The sequence below is a fragment of the Protopterus annectens genome, chromosome 5.part0 (assembly GCF_019279795.1).
Source record: "Protopterus annectens isolate FY-2018-M chromosome 5.part0, PAN1.0, whole genome shotgun sequence".
NCBI classification, from domain to species: Eukaryota; Metazoa; Chordata; order Ceratodontiformes; family Protopteridae; genus Protopterus; species Protopterus annectens.
This window is the reverse complement of record NC_056735.1, coordinates 1,436,923,537-1,436,939,710: the sequence shown is the minus strand read 5'-3', so window position 1 is coordinate 1,436,939,710 and position 16,174 is coordinate 1,436,923,537. Positions and strand designations below refer to the sequence as shown.

The 16,174-nt window shown below is 38.1% G+C and overlaps 1 protein-coding gene across 5 annotated transcripts in view; it reads left to right on the top strand.

Annotated features, from left to right (window-relative positions):
• The window catches only part of NALCN (sodium leak channel, non-selective), a 3,563,801-nt gene that overhangs the window by 546,459 nt on the left and 3,001,168 nt on the right, over positions 1 to 16,174 (top strand). The window lies entirely within an intron of this gene.

Genomic DNA, 16,174 nt, shown 5'->3' with positions numbered 1-16,174 from the left:
TGCACTACAGTGCGGAAATGTAAAATTGCCATTTCCTACACTGTAGCGCGATCTCTGAGTTGGTATATTTAAGTACCGGGGGGTGTGGGGGGTGAAGGAGGCTTGCCCCCCTACTTACAGCAATTACTTTTCATTCTTGTCATTTTTTAAATTTTTTTATTACTAACTCGATGTTACTGAACTTGATGATATGGCGTTGACCATATCGTATTCGATGTTCATTAGCTTTGAGTATGTAATATAGACCTGGTCTATCAAAGTGGTAGTATCCAGTTTGCAAAGTGCAATGTTTAAAACCTTACACTTATTAGTATTAAGGAACAGAACATTAGCATTTAACCATGATATACTTCCCAAGTATACATTTAATAGTAATATAGTTTCCTTATTAGTAATATCACACCCAGCCTTTATGGTTTCAGTATACTTGGGTGTCCAATATTTGCATCAACATGTAAGGAAAGAGAATATATTGTTAAAGAATATTGCACCCAGTACCAAGCCCTTTGATACTCCAGTACATACAATTGCCTATCCTGAAATTTGACCATAGGTTGTTGCATGCTATTTCTAGTTAGAAAGTCAAACTTGAATCCATCTGACTATGTATGGATTGACTCTCCTGCACTGTAGATGTTTAATAATGGTATCATGTGATATGCTTTTAAATGCCTTGACAAAATCTAAATAGACTGTAGGCATTATAATTGTGACTCTTTCCGAGTAGTATTTATTGCTATATGAAAATTATGTCTGGGATTTTATGTAGGAAAAACTAGTATAAAATGAAATGAGAGAGTGTATGAGCATGTAATGGACATTAAAAAGGGTAAGAGTATTAATGCCTAATTTAGACATACTAGTGAGTGCCCAACACAAACATTCAAGTTCAATGTTATAAAACAGGTAGTAAAAGACCAGCAGAGGGGGTTCACAGTAAAAGAACATTTGAATAAATGTTATTTGAAATGGCAATTAATTTTGAATGCCATGAATTCCCCTGGACTTATTGAGTGCTGTTCTATTAATTCTGTTTTGAAATTGAGACATTTGGAGGTGTAATTTTCAATTTTTGTGACATAAATACTTTTTAGTATCTGTTTCAGTATATAATATATATATATATATATATATATATATATATATATATATATATATATATACAAAAAGAGTTTTTTATGCAAACAGTTTTTTTAAGACTCATGGTTGTCAAGTGAAGTAATTAGTGATATCAAAGTTCTTATTTTATTTCATTGGTTGAACTTAACCAAAGTGATGTATTTAAAGTGTGTATTATATTTGAATTCTTAGTTCTAAGGACGTCTTAACATAAAGATGAAAACGTTTAACTTTTTGAAACAAATTGTGGTTTTGGAATTCTGTGTTTTTCTCAGGAAGATGATGGATATTTTCAATTCCTGCAGCTTCACACAGATTTTTATGGTTTGTTTTGTTCGTATTTTCCTGGGGCCAGTACGTGGTTTGTGATAGATGCAAAGCTAAATGATCCATAATCTGAATTCATATCAGATCACCATTAACCAATAACCATTACATGCTCATACACTCTCTCATTTCATTTTATACTAGTTTTTCCTACATAAAATCCCAGACTCCAAGGTGGAGAGATTATTCTTTCCTGCAGGATGTGTTAAATGAAAATGGATGAAGGGCAGGTAGAAAAGTGTTTAGATGGGTATTTTAGAGCTACACGGTTATGGCTCCAATATGTAGCATAGGCAGAAAGCTATAATTCAAAGTGGAAGAGGATGATTATGAACAGAGGGAAGTTCAAGAAATAAGGAGAGAGTGGGATTTTGGAGAGACATCCTTAAGGAACAATAACCATACAGAATATTATATTCATAATGTAGCAGAAAGTATACTAAGAACTAAGCCAACACAGGAATGGAGAAAGGATATTCTGCCAATTGGGATGACTGCAATTTATGGTACAGAGAACAGGCAAGAGGGGGTTGCAGGCAGTTTACTGAAGCAAAATGACAAAAGAACCAAGGCATTCGGAGCAAATAATTAGAGAGGAAAGAATAACAGAATGGGAAGTGGCAAAGAATACATTTGGACTGTTGGTTAGAGATTGCTTCTCTTATCAACTATTGATATCAGAGTGTAGACAAAGAGAAAGGAATAGGGGGATCCTAAGTGAAAGACCAGCACTGGTAGTGTTTTAGTAGAATCTAGAACAGTAGTTGCTGTTAAAAAGGGATAGTTAGTAGGGCACACAAAATATTACATGATAACTATAGGAATCAATCGGATGAAGAAAGGAAGGTTTGAGAAGAGAGACTGGATAAGCAATTCACAAAGAAACAATTGTAGGATATATGCATGGCTCCCAAATATGCAATAAAGTCTAAAAGATTTAGGATTTTTACTTGGTAATGCTTGCATAGCTATTCTAATATGCTGAGCAGACTCCACAGAAGTTTTCCTTGGGTAGATTGCAAATGTTGGAGGTGTGATGGAAAAGAAAGAGGTAATTTGGAACATATTTGTTTGGGAGGGTAATGTGTTGGCAGACTTGAAAATTCTGTGCAGACTACTCTGTCAGAAATACTGAGTGATCCAATTTGTGTAATTAAGGAAATTATTTTTTTTTTTTTTGCTGGGATACAGAATTGGAATTGAAAGACATTGTAAGGCCTTGTTGAGTTTGATTTCCATTTTCTAGTAATTGCTTTTTTGGCAGCCACCATAACCAAAGTCTAAACCAACTATGCCAGAAGTGATGAATATAGTAACAGAGATAAAAGGGTAGAAGCAAATTACATAGAAAATTTGAATAGTGGGAACAATACATGCAGAATAATGTTTTGGAGAAGGAAAGAGGTTTAAGGGAAGGCAGGAAATGATTGGAAGTGACTGTATGTAAGATTATATGTGATGTATAATGTTTACAACTGAAAATATGTCAATATGGTTTGTTTTAATTTATATAAATGTATGACTGCCTATGTCATAAGTGATAATTCAATAACGATGTTTCTTGCTTAAAAAAAAAAAAAGATCAAATAGAAAGTCTGTGATGTAACAAGTAAATTGGGCTGAAATATTTTCCCATATAGCCAGTGTTCTTAATTTTCATTCGTGCTCTCTTAATAGTTTCATTTCAAATAATAAGACAACTTTTATTCCAACAGCCTCAGTTGTGCTACTGATATGAAATTAACCAATCAAAACAAAATAAGGGTCATGCTGCTGAACGCTAAGAGCTTAAACCAAAAACTGCACTCCCTGGAAGCACTTTTGTCACTAGAAGATGTAGATGCCTGTGCAGTCACAGAAACCTGGTTTAAGTCCTCGGAGAGTACCCTGGCCCTACAAGGCTACAATGCCTTCTATACCTTTAGGTTGCAAAATGAACGTGTGAAAACTAAAGGAGGCGGTGTGTCAATCTATATTAGAGATAAATTCACCTCACATCTATTTAGATGGGATGACTCGATGGATTTATTCCAGGTCCAGGTACTGGTGGGTAAGACTCCCATTCATGTCCTAGCCAGTTATAGATCCCCCTCCATGGGTCAAGATACCCATGAAGTCTACTTATCCAAACTGAAAACAATCTAAATTTTTCCAAACACAATAGTTATGAAGATTTCAATTATCCCGCCATCAACTGGGAAACTTACTCTAACCCAAACTCACTAGCACAAAAGTTCCTTGACTTTGTGAATTCAAATGCCATGGAGCAAATTGTCCATACCACAGCAAGAGGAACAAACTTTCTAGATCTGCTCCTCAGCAACATGTTAAACAGGTGCACTGCTGGAACTGTTGGACCCTCATTAGTTAAAACTGACCACAGATCAGTCACCTTTGAATTTACACTAACCCCAGAACTGACAAAGGTTGAAATCAAACTAAAAAAACTTCACCAAGGCAAACTATACCCTCCTAGGTGAAGGTATAAATGCATTCAAAGCTCCACCCTAAGCTGAAAGTGTTAACTACACCAAGGCTTACACTATTTCCCTGTACAAACACTTGTATAAGTGTATAAACTTGGCTGTACCAGATAGAATCAAAGCCACAGCCACAAGTAAAACCAAGCTGCTATGGTGGACTTCCAGCATCAACAAACTCTACAATAAATGTAAAACGTTGCTGTACAGGAAAACAAAGACAAGGACCCAACAATGAGAAAGCACCCTCCTCAGCCTTAAAAGGCAAATAAGACAGTTTGTCAAATCCTCCCAGAGCTCCTTTTAGAGAAACCTAGCAAGTATTGCCAAGGATAACCATAAGGCATTTTACAGCTATGTATGTAACCTAAAGGGTAGGAGCCAAACATATGCAGAACTGGTGGCCAACAGTATCACACACACTGACCCCACAGAGATAGCGAACCTGCTAGTGGATAGGTTTGGTGAAAATTTCACTCCCTTATCCCCTACTAACTTACAACAAACCCTCCCCAAAACTCCCCCCAGCCACCTTACATATCTGAAGAGCAGGTCCTCAAAGTCCTGTTCATGGCAAAGAACATGGCCTGTATGGGACCAGATGACATCTCAGGCTGTCTTTTAAACAGGCTAAAACATGAACTAGCATCACCACTAAGTACCCTTTTCAATCTTAGTCTAACCACAAGGTTTGTTCCTTCAGAATGGAGAACAGCTACAGTTATTCCCCTCCACAAAGATAGCCTAGCAACAGACCCAGGGAATTACAGACCCATAAGTTTGACCAGCTTCATCTGTAAGACCTTGGAACATATCATTATGGATCTCATAAATAAAGACTTACGTGACCTTCAAACCCTGGATCCTACCCAATTCGGCTTTGTGAAGAGCAGATCCTGCCTGTTAAAACTGGTGGATTTCTTTGAACGTATAACCAAGGCCATTGATGAGGGCGAATTTGTGCACACACCATACCTCAGCTTGGCAAAGGCTTTTGACACGATCACACATTCAGGCATTACCAGTAAACTTAGCAAACTGAATGAAAACCCCTTCACTGTAAGATAATTTGCCAACTGTCTCACAATCCAGACACACACTATCAAAGTGAGTGACTCCACATCAAGCAGCAGACCTGTCACCAGTGGGGTGCCACAGGGGTCAGTGTTGGTCCCCCTACTGTTTGGCATATGCTTCTCAGAAGTTCAGGTCAAAACTAAGGGGTTGTGGCTAACCAAGTTTGCAGATGACTGAAAACTAGGTGCAATCATTGAATCCCCAAATGATGTCAGTATACTCCAGGATTGTCTCACATAGAACAATGACTGGTGTATTCATCATGGTCTCAAACTGAATGCAAATAAATGCATCATCATTCCTTTTGGCACAAACAATGTCCCTTCACACTATCAAATCAATAACAATATCCTAAGTATCCATGAAGTGGTAAGGGACCTGGGATCACAGATTGACCGTGAACTTAACTTCGACCATCATGTGTCTCCCATTGTAAGGAAAGCTTTCCACATAGTTCACTTGATTAGTAAAGGCATCACCTCGAGAGCAAAAGATGTTATAATGCCCTATATTTGGCACTCATCTGGCCCATAATTGAGTATAATTCCCCATTCGGTATGTACTGTACAAAGCACCTATCACAATTAGAGAGACGTCAGAGGTTTCTAATAAAGAAGATTAAGGACCTCCAGCATATGCCTTACAATGATCGATTGTAATCCCTGTCACTATACTCTGTATCATATAGATTTCTTAGGGGAGACTTATGCCTGGCCTACAGAGCAACCTAAGACCCAAGCCTAATCAGCTTACTGCATATCCGTAAATCAAATGGGTCTAGGGCTACTCATTCCAGGGACTTAAATATAGCCTGTGACTTAAATAGGACATGATGGAGGGACAGACTTATCTCCCAGTGACTACCACATCTTTAGAAGAGGCTACTAATTCATGTGAAACAGAACACCTCTATTACACTGTTCAAGAGGAACCTGGATGAGTGGATGGGGCACTGTAAATTCTTACTGGAGATTGCGCCCAAAACCCTCCTGGATATGGGCAGTCATCGGTAAATGCAGTCTTAGGTACTGAGTAGTACCTCTTATGGTATTACATTGAATTTAAATGGCTAGGCTTAAAATGACCTTTGGGTCAGTAGACTAGTAATCCCCTATGATCCTATGATAAAGGTGGCTTAGGAATTAAGTTTTAACTGCATTAAGGAAGAAGGGTAAAAGAAAGGTGGCATGTGCACACAAACAAACACATAGGCTTAATCATCAGCAGGCGAGATATTGCAGTGAGATAAAACTTTCATTGGTGAGAGTGACTGGAAGATAAATAGAAAATGGGAAGGGAAACGCAAGGAAAGGAAGACTATAAAATGGGAGAGAACAATGATATGGGGGTCCTGCCAATCCAGCCCACAGTTGAAGTAGCTCTAAAGTCATTCATCTCACTGACTGACATCAGGAGTGGGTATAACCTTCAGTGGTCTGATAGTGGTGACTGGATGAACACTTGACTCTTCATAGGTATATACTAGCCTAATGACCACTGTAGACTTTTTAAGCCTAGCCTTGCATTCCAAATCTCTGACAGGTTTTGGTACCTTTTGTGGTATAAGCAGGGGCTTGGTTAATGGAACATTTACAAGAAGGGACCTGGAAGATGAACCAATTACAAGCTGCCTTTGTCCACTAGAGACATATGTTCTTTACCAGGGATGAACTTCCTGGTCTCCATCCAATTACCCAAGTTGCACTTGAATTGGGTTTGGAAGGAACGCTGCTTCACATGGATAGGGGAGCCTGTTGCAGAGAAGGAGTACTCTCTGGGATACATACCTGCCTTTCTATCATTTTGTGGTCTATAATGACACATTCCATGGTCTTACAGATGAGACTGGTCAGACTTATGGATCTGTAATTCCCTGAGTCTGTTGCTAGGCCACCTTTGTGGAAGGGAATAACTGTAGCAGTTCTTCATTGTACAGGAACAAAGCCTATGGTTAGGCTATGATTCAAAAGGATAATTAGCGGTGATGCTAGTTCATGTTTTAGCCTGTTTAGAAGAAAGTCTGGGATGTCATCTGGTCTCACAGAGGCCGTGTCCTTTGCCTTAGACAGGGATTTGAGGAACTGCTCTTCAGATATCTAAGGTGGGGTGGGATTGGAGAAGGGTTTGTTATAAGTAAGGATGGGATAAGGAGTGAAATTTTCACCACACCTATCCACTAGCAGGTTCACTACCTCTGTGGGGTCAGTGTGTGTGATACCATTGGCCACTAGTTCAGCACATGCTTGGGTCCTACTCTTTAGATTACGTACATAGCTGTAAAAGGCCTTATGGTTATCATTGGCAATACTTGCTAGGTTTCTCCCAAAGGAGCTCTTGGTGGATTTGACAAGTTGTCTTATTTGCCTGTTAAGGCTGAGGAGGGTGCTTTTCCATTGTTGGGTTCTTATATTTGTTTTCTTGGACAACAACTTTTTGCATTTATTGTAGAGTTTGTTGATACTGGAAGTCCACTATTTGTTATCAGTTTAGCTATCACCACTCTAAGTTCTGTTTATGGGGTTGCATGAACCAAAGAAGACCTTAGAGTGGCTGCTAAGCTGTTATTATTCCTTGTGACATTCTGATGTTCAGCTTTTCTGGAACATGTACTTGTACCCACCTGTCTGACACACAATACTACAACCTTCAGTAAAAAAAGAGGACAAATCAGCTTTACCTTTTTAACCAAGGATTTCAAAATGCTTCTGATGGAATTCTTCTTTGGTACACAAGAGCCCCCCCCCCCCCTTCAAGGGACCTTTGCTACAAGGGTGAGGGGTGCAATCAGGGTACTTGTTCCCCTTAAGAACCTAAGCAGGATTTTGGCTCAAAAATGGTGGTTTGTCAACAATTTTTTTTTTTTTTTAGCATTGTGCCAATAATTTTTATAACCATAGCACATAGTTTCATTTCTGGAACATTTTTTAGAAACAGTTCTTTCTTTAATTCAAATTTTCAAACTGTTTTTTGGAAGGAATTGCTATGCCAGAACTGTAAATTATAACAATTGTACATAACCTATGAAAGATCCCTATATATAAATAGTGAATGAATAATGTTTTGTCAATATTTTTTATAACCATAGCACATGATTACATTTTTGGAACTTCAATGTTTTTTTTATTTTAAACTTTGAACTCATTACAAGTCATGCAATCCTTATGCATGGTGCACTAATTTGAAGTCTTCTGGTGGCCAGGCTTAATTTATAACTATCCAGGCTTTAATCTAGTGTGCTGATATTTCCTAGATATGTTTCTAGTTCTTCACACATATATATGACAGCTAGACTTCTTTGATTTATATTTCCAGTTTCTCACTTCCTGTTAATCATTCCAAGGCTTTAGCTTATGTCTATTGTGTTCCTTAAATTGCATGCAAACCAACAAAAACAATACAGATACAAACTATATACATTAGGTTCAATTACTTGTAACCATGCCAATGACAGAACAATCATTCCCTTACTTTCTTCTTTAATTCTGCTACTGCATTCATTTCTTTATTTTGGAAATTTCACATTTACACCATTTTCATCAGTAATTTGTTTTAACCTTGATCTACCAATTTAAGCTCAATTTATTTTATTTCTTCCATGATGCTTCTTAGCCTGTCTAATCTAGGTTTCTCTTTGGATTTCCACTTTCTTTGTCTTCAGGATTATAAGTAAGATCAGCATTTTTAAATATCTTGGAACTTGACATTCTATCCAACCTAACATCATTAATTCTTTAGTAAAAAACATATTTTACCCTTAAACATTACTTTAATCTTGTACCCCTGAAAGAAAACTTTTCAAACGCTTACACCAGCAAAAGTATGTTCACACATCCCCCTTTCTCTTTTATTGTACCGCTAATACATGCCATCTAGTGTTGTGAACATATTTTGAAGCCCAGCTGAGCTAGTACAATATTTGTACAAACATTTCCACCTGAATATTCTTACCTCCTTGCTTTTGTCATATAGTGAGGGGTTAATCATATTTCCTTCCATTGATCATTTGCGTAATTCTTTTGTTAAGTATTTGCTAACAATATCTGGTACACAAATTTTTGTTCCCTTTCAGCACTCCCCATATATTAAGTATATTTCTCTTTAACTGCCTTGCTCTAGCTTCTGTAATGTATCTTAACGAGCTTTGGTTGAGGGTTCCTGTTTGCAGCTTTTTGGAATAATATTTTGTTACATCCCCTCTGCACTGACCTTTATACTGTCCTTAGCTTAAGGATAGTGATACAGAGAGTTAGTTTTAAAATTAGCTCTGCAGTGTTGTGAATATTTTATCATTAAAGACAAGATCTATAGCTTCTTGGAGAGGTCAGTGAGCCCACAGCAAGATGACTTTACACTGGAAAGGCTTTGTACTTTCTATTATGATCGTATCATCGGGCACCAAGGAGGTAGACTGCACAGTGTTTTGCACTGTTTAGGAAGACTTTTCCCCTTGTAAGATGGTTATAATGCAGTGCACTCAGAAATGGAAATGACTGATTATAAACTTGATAAAATACTGGCCTTGCTGATCAGACTAATTGTGGTGATGGCTAGCTTAAAAGAGACTTCCCAAGGAGCAACCAATCAAATAGCCAAACTGCATAGTGAAGTGGACTGTATATAAGAAGAACAGTGAGTCATGGTCACGGTTCTGCTAGAAGAATGGTTTGTGTATGAACAGCTACAATGGGAGGTACAGCACTTATGCTGGAAGCTGCAGGATTAAGTCAAGGTAGAAGCACCTTCATTTCTTAGGCCTGTCTGAAATGACTGTAGATTGCAGTTTGAGACAACGTTTAGAAGCTGAGCTGACCAGTCTCCCAGCATAGCCATATTTGTAAAAGATTAAACTAGACAGGGCATATTAAATCATCAGAAATGATCATTAAGGTAAATGATTATGACAAATCATTGTTCCTATGCTGTGTGCTTTTTCCTGCCATGTCTACTGCCTTTTTTTCTAACATGTTGCCTGCCAACATTTGGGCTTTCGCACCCATCAGCAAAATTCATTAATATCCCCATATTGAGTATTTCCCTATTAGGGAGAGGGCAGCAGGGGAGCATTGCACAGACAAAAGTGGTGGGGGCTGTGTCCTTGCAGGCATCGCAACAATGATGGCATTTGCTTTAACCTTACCTCCCACCCTGGTGGATGAAGTGCGTGCCCACATTATGGCATGTGTATCCCATGCCCTTCCCTTCATTGTCATGCTTACAGTCGTACACTTGAAGGAGACTGCCATCAATGACGTGGGATCACAAAGCACACATGCCCCAATCCTGTGGCTACTTGTATGGTGCAGGCCTCCATTTGCACAGCAGCAGGTTAGCCTGATCATGGCCATAATGTCTCTCCCCATGCACTGGCAAGCTGCCATATACTGCACACTCCCATCCTCTCCTGTATGATATTTCCACTGCCAGAGGCACTGTTTAAACGTGGGACATCTAGGTTGCAGTCATGCTTTTATTCCTCTGGGTCATGAATAGGCACACAAATCATGTTAAACTTTGCAGTTGTGGTACTAAGGAGTGACTACTGAAGGTGAAAAGCAAACAGAGTGGTATGAATCTGTAGGGAAAGTGCAGGGGGTTCATTTTTTCATCTCAGACTTTTTAATAACATTTAACAATATTACAACTTCATTTAAAGTAGTAATGCAACCAGTCACATATATTACATAGTTATAACAAAAAATGTACAATTAGCAACAGTAAAGAGAAAGACAAAAAAAAAAGAGTTCAAAACTGACAGGGTATAAAAAACAACCACAAGTAACTGAAAACTTAGAACTCACAGTGTTTACAAGGTTGAAGCTGTGTCACTTAAAATTCTAAGAAGCCCCTTACAAGCATGGCATTCATATACAACACATAAAAATAAATTAAAACTTTGAGTATCAGATGTAACTAACCGATTCTCTTTCCTAGTACCAAATTAAATGATGTCTACAGATTCCTACTTTTAGATCCATGGTGGTAAGTTATTCCTAAACCAGCTGCTGACCCCTTACTCTTATTCATAATTTACATTTTGTGTAGACTTAATCAGCATTCGTAGATGAGAGCTGACACATCCATTTTCTTCTTATGGCTTTCTTGCCTAAGAGTAGCAAAACACTGAATATTGCTAACTTGTTTTGTGTGTGAACTCCTCTATATCATAATGAGAAATGCTTGCATATTTATTTTTCTCAACCAAGAGAATATAAGACGTGTAACCTGGATATCAGAGTGAAACTGTTGCAGTTTTTTAAAAGACCAAAAATTTGAGTCCAGTCTTCCAGTGAACCACTGGTATTCCTCCAGTGCAAACCATTGTAGAATATAACATATGTAATCGAGATGCAGTACTAAAACAGGGGTGGAGGTGCTGTCAGAAAAAAAATATATATGTCTGTCTGGCTATCTCTGTCTATCAGTCTCAGTGCGGCTAGTTGCATATTTGAGACAGATCACCATTGTGTCCCAGGTCTATGGCAATATATAAACTCCCAAATGTCTTATCCAGGCCCTTCTTAATTTATCCATTTTAGTTATATGGATTGTTATCAAAATCTTACATGCCTGACTAAACATATATTTCTATGAGGGGGAGAGTCCCCTTGCCCATAGAATCCATTGCATTAATAAAGGTCTGTATTCTTATTTAACAGTTAGTTTAATTTTTTAAGAATATTCACTAATCTTTTACATTTAATATAACACCAAATTTTATTTTAAACTGTTTTCATTTTACACCTGTTGCTGTTCAATGATATTTTCTCCGTTTATAAACCATCCTAGCATGCCCCCTTCATTCTTATTCAGATTTTTAACTAGATGAAAGGGAGGGGGGGTTAATTCATTTCTCCATGGCAGTGTATTTGTTTTTTTTTTTCTTTTTTTGAAGAATCTGTTTAACCCTATTAATCAGTTATTCACAAACTTCAGATCATTAGGTCTATATCTCACTCTTTTTATTTAACATTATAGTGTATAACTCATTTATTCCACCTATGTCTTCCATCAGAAGCCTTTTCCAAAGGTTAGTATAGTAATGATTAAGAGAGTAAAATCTTTTATGTTGTTGCTAAATCATAAAAGTTCCAGGTCAGGGACCCCTTATCCTCAAGTACTGTTAGGGATAATTAACCTATTTCAAGGTACATTGTGCCTGCATCTAGCTCAAAGAAAATCCACTACTCATTTACTGAGATGCTTATAAAAATCAAGTGGAAGGATCACAGAAATTGTCTGAGATAATTATAAAATCGCTGTGAGTAGCACTACTTGAAGTGCTTATATTCTTGACAGAAAATCCATTAATATGCATCTTCAGTGCATCAAATATTATTTGTATTTTAATAGCTGAGTAAGTGAGCTCTAAAGTCGAAGGCAGTAACACTGTCAGAATTCTGTAATATTACAAAAGTAGCAGAAAAACTATTCCTGTGCAGTGGGACCAGGCTTATAATGCTGTCACTTCAAACTGATAAAGCCCATGCTTGTTTCGTAGCAAGCTGTCCAGATAACCACCAGTATGAGATGTGGGCTGGTGGACTGTAAACACTTTGGATTTAGTGTAACAATTCCTGGAGCTGAGATTCTGGTACATAGTGCCTCAATATGAAAATAGTATGGCTCCCTCTTTTCATTATGAAACCTTTAACTTTGAGACTTAGAATTACATAGAGAGAGAGAGAGACAGAGAAACTATAGAACAGCAGTGAGTGCTGACAGTAACTATTGTCCTTTAAAGTTGTTTTTACAGCGACCAAGCCATGGTGACCACCAAATGTGGGTGGCGGGGGCTTCACCTTCCATATCCCTGCTATTTATATATACTAAATGCAGGACTACCATGAGGAGAAAAGGGAATACTGCGAGACACCATGATCTCAGACATTGTATATGTTAATCTGCATTTTTAACTATTCAGTCTTGCTGTTCTCTAAGATTGCGTTTCTGAGTCTCAGAATTTATTATTATTAATATAGGTTTACCAGAGCAATGTACACTGTGGTTAATTGACAGGTGGATTTCAGAAGGTAAGACAGCAATGTCTGAGTTCAGAATCTCATATCCTGAACATGTTCATCACAAACACTCTAGTGGTAAGGACCCTTGGTACAGGAAAAAGAGTCCAGTGTGGGAGTGGTTGAAGCAGGCATGAAAAATGGAGTCTCATCATAAGTAGCTAAAGCTAGTGCCACATGGAGTGTTGGTAAGAGTAATGATGATGATTATGTATATGGAGGTCCAGAATATTCCATTTCTGAGTCATGGACTTCCAGTGGGCAGGTCACACACCCCCCCCCCCCACCAAGAAGTGGATGACCAGAATCACAAATGAGACAGTAGAAGAGTGTCATTCCCAGGTGAAGAATATATCTCTCATGGCTGAATGCAGCCAAGCAATCATGGATCAGGAGCAGGGCTGGCAGAATGGTAAATATTTTATATGTTGAAATGAAGCCATGCTCATCTTGTTCTCTTTGTTCTGTCTCCTGGAGTGTGACCTGAACTTTGACTTGTGGACTGTGCTCAAGAGATGAGCAGGAGAACATTACAGGTGAACTGGGAGATAATTACAAAGGTATACATTGAGGAATATGGACACTGGAGGAGAAAGGGCAGTGGAGAAGAGATTGCTAGGAGTTCAGATCCTAGTTTTAGTTTTAACATGAGATGAGAGTGGTAGCTATTTAAAAGACTGCAAAGCAACAGTTTTTTTTTTTTTTGATGAATAGAAAATAATGTTTGAATACTCAAATTGACAACAAATATTTCAGCAGTATTCTATATTTGAACTCAGTGTTCTGGTTGTTCTGGACTTGTTACATTAGTAGTGTGGATTTCGAGAATAGGAGCAGGAGCATAGGCAGGATGCTTAGAATTATATTCTTTCATTGTAGCCCTCTCAGCAAAGTGTAGCTATCCCCCATCTGCAGACAATCTGCATTCCTCATCAGCACATTTTTCTACTACTAGAAAAGAACACCCAAAGTGATAGACTTAAGTAAGAAACACATTTAAGCCATTTAATAAGATATATGACTATAAACCGTGATAAATATCCCAAAAAAAAAACTGTGGTTCTTCTCATTGCACTTACTCAATGCATTTTTTTAATGTGAATGTTGTGGCATGCTTGGAATATAACTGTCAGGGTTAGTGCCTGCAGCTTTCTGCATGTGGTATGTGTATATGTGTATCAGCGGATTCACTTCAGAATGTCGAATTTCCAAAACTTCAAATTTCCTTTGGTCGAAACCATATGATCAAAGTTTTGAAATCTCAAAACTCTGAAATGAATCCCAGAAAAATACAAAACCAAGTTTCTCAACGTTTTCGCAGTGGAGCAAGCCCCCCTAACCCCCCTCACCCCTTCTACTTAAATATGCCAACTCTGAGATCGCACTACAGTGAGGAAAGGGGAAATCTCCTGTTCTGCAATCTCAAAACTCTGAAATGAATCCCAAAAAAAATACAAAACCAAGTTTCTCAATGTTTTTGCAGTGGAGCAAGCCCCCCTACACCCCGCACACCCCCTCTACTTAAATATGCCAACTCTGAGATTGCACTACAGCGAGGAAAAGGGAAATCTCCTGTTCTGTGCTGTATGCAGATCTCTGTTCAGAATTTTGAGATTTCAAAACTTTGATCATATGGTCTCGACCATATGAAATTCGAAGCTTTGAAAATTCAGCATTCTGAAGGGAACCCGTATGAACACATGTAATTTTGTGTGTGTTTCTCTTAAATTAATATACCAAATTTAATTTGGGAAACAAAACAAAACTGCAGTCATGTTTACTAGAAGAATGTGATATCTGGCTGGCCCATGTGAGTCAAAAGACTCTGAGTGCATGTACACTGATGGTACAAGAGTTAAATATATTGGCTGGGAACTATAAATATATTTTAAGAACATTTTTATTAATTTAACATATTTACAATATATACACAGGTCTGCGGTGGGAGTGATGGATGCATTTAAGGTGGAGGTGGGGTTACATCAAGGATCAGCTCTGAGCCCTTTCTTATTTGCAATGGTGTTGGACAGGTTGACAGACGAGATCAGACAGGAGTCCCCATGGGCTATGATGTTTGCAGATGACATTGTGATCTGTAGTGAAAGTAGGGAACAGGTGGAGGAGACCCTGGAGAGATGGAGATGTGCTCTAGAGAGAAGAAGAATGAAGGTCAGCAGGACTAAGACAGAATATATGTGTGTGAATGAGAGGGAGGATAGAGGAATGGTGAGGATGCAAGGAGTAGAGGTGACGAAGGTGGATGAGTTTAAATACTTGGGGTCAGTAGTTCAGAGTAACGGTGAGTGTGGAAGAGAGGTGAAGAAGAGAGTACAGGCAGGATGGAGTGGGTGGAGAAGAGTGTCAGGAGTGATTTGTGAGAGACGAGTACCTGTAAGAGTGAAAGGGAAGGTCTACAAGAGGGTAGTGAGACCAGTTATGTTATATAGGTTGGAGACAGTGGCATTGACAAAAAGGCAGGAGTTTGAGTTGGATGTGGCAGAATTAAAGATGTTAAGATTTGCACTGGGTGTGACGAGGGTGGACAGGATTAGGAATAAGTATATTAGAGGGTCAGCCCAGGATGGAAGGTTTGGAGACAAAGCCAGAGATGCACGATTACGTTGGTTTGGACATGTGCTGAGGAGGGATGCTGAGTATATTGGGAAAAAGATGCTAAGGATGAAGCTACCAGGTAACAGGAAAAGAGGAAGGCCTAAGATAAGGTTTATGGATGTGGTCAGAGAGGACATGCAGGTGGCTGGTGTGACAGAGCAAGATGCAGAGGACAGGAAGAAATGGAAACAGGTGATGATGATTTACAATATATACACAGAAAGGAAAAAAAAATAACATTACATATTGTTATACGATATTAGGAATACATTGAATCATTAAGGTAATCTTTTACAATTAACATATTAAGAGTCTTGGAATTTCACTAGCAACATTTTAAGGTTATCCCAGCCATTAAAGGTATTAGTATGATTTAAGCATCTTATTCTGATCACTTATTTTTCAGTTTTACATAGTATTGCTGTTAAATTAAAAAATTCTTTGAACATAAGAACTAAGTTTGATTTCCAGTTTTTTGTAATAGATTTTCTGGCAACTACCAAAAGACTCCAGAATATTTTCTGTTGTTTGGGTTTTACA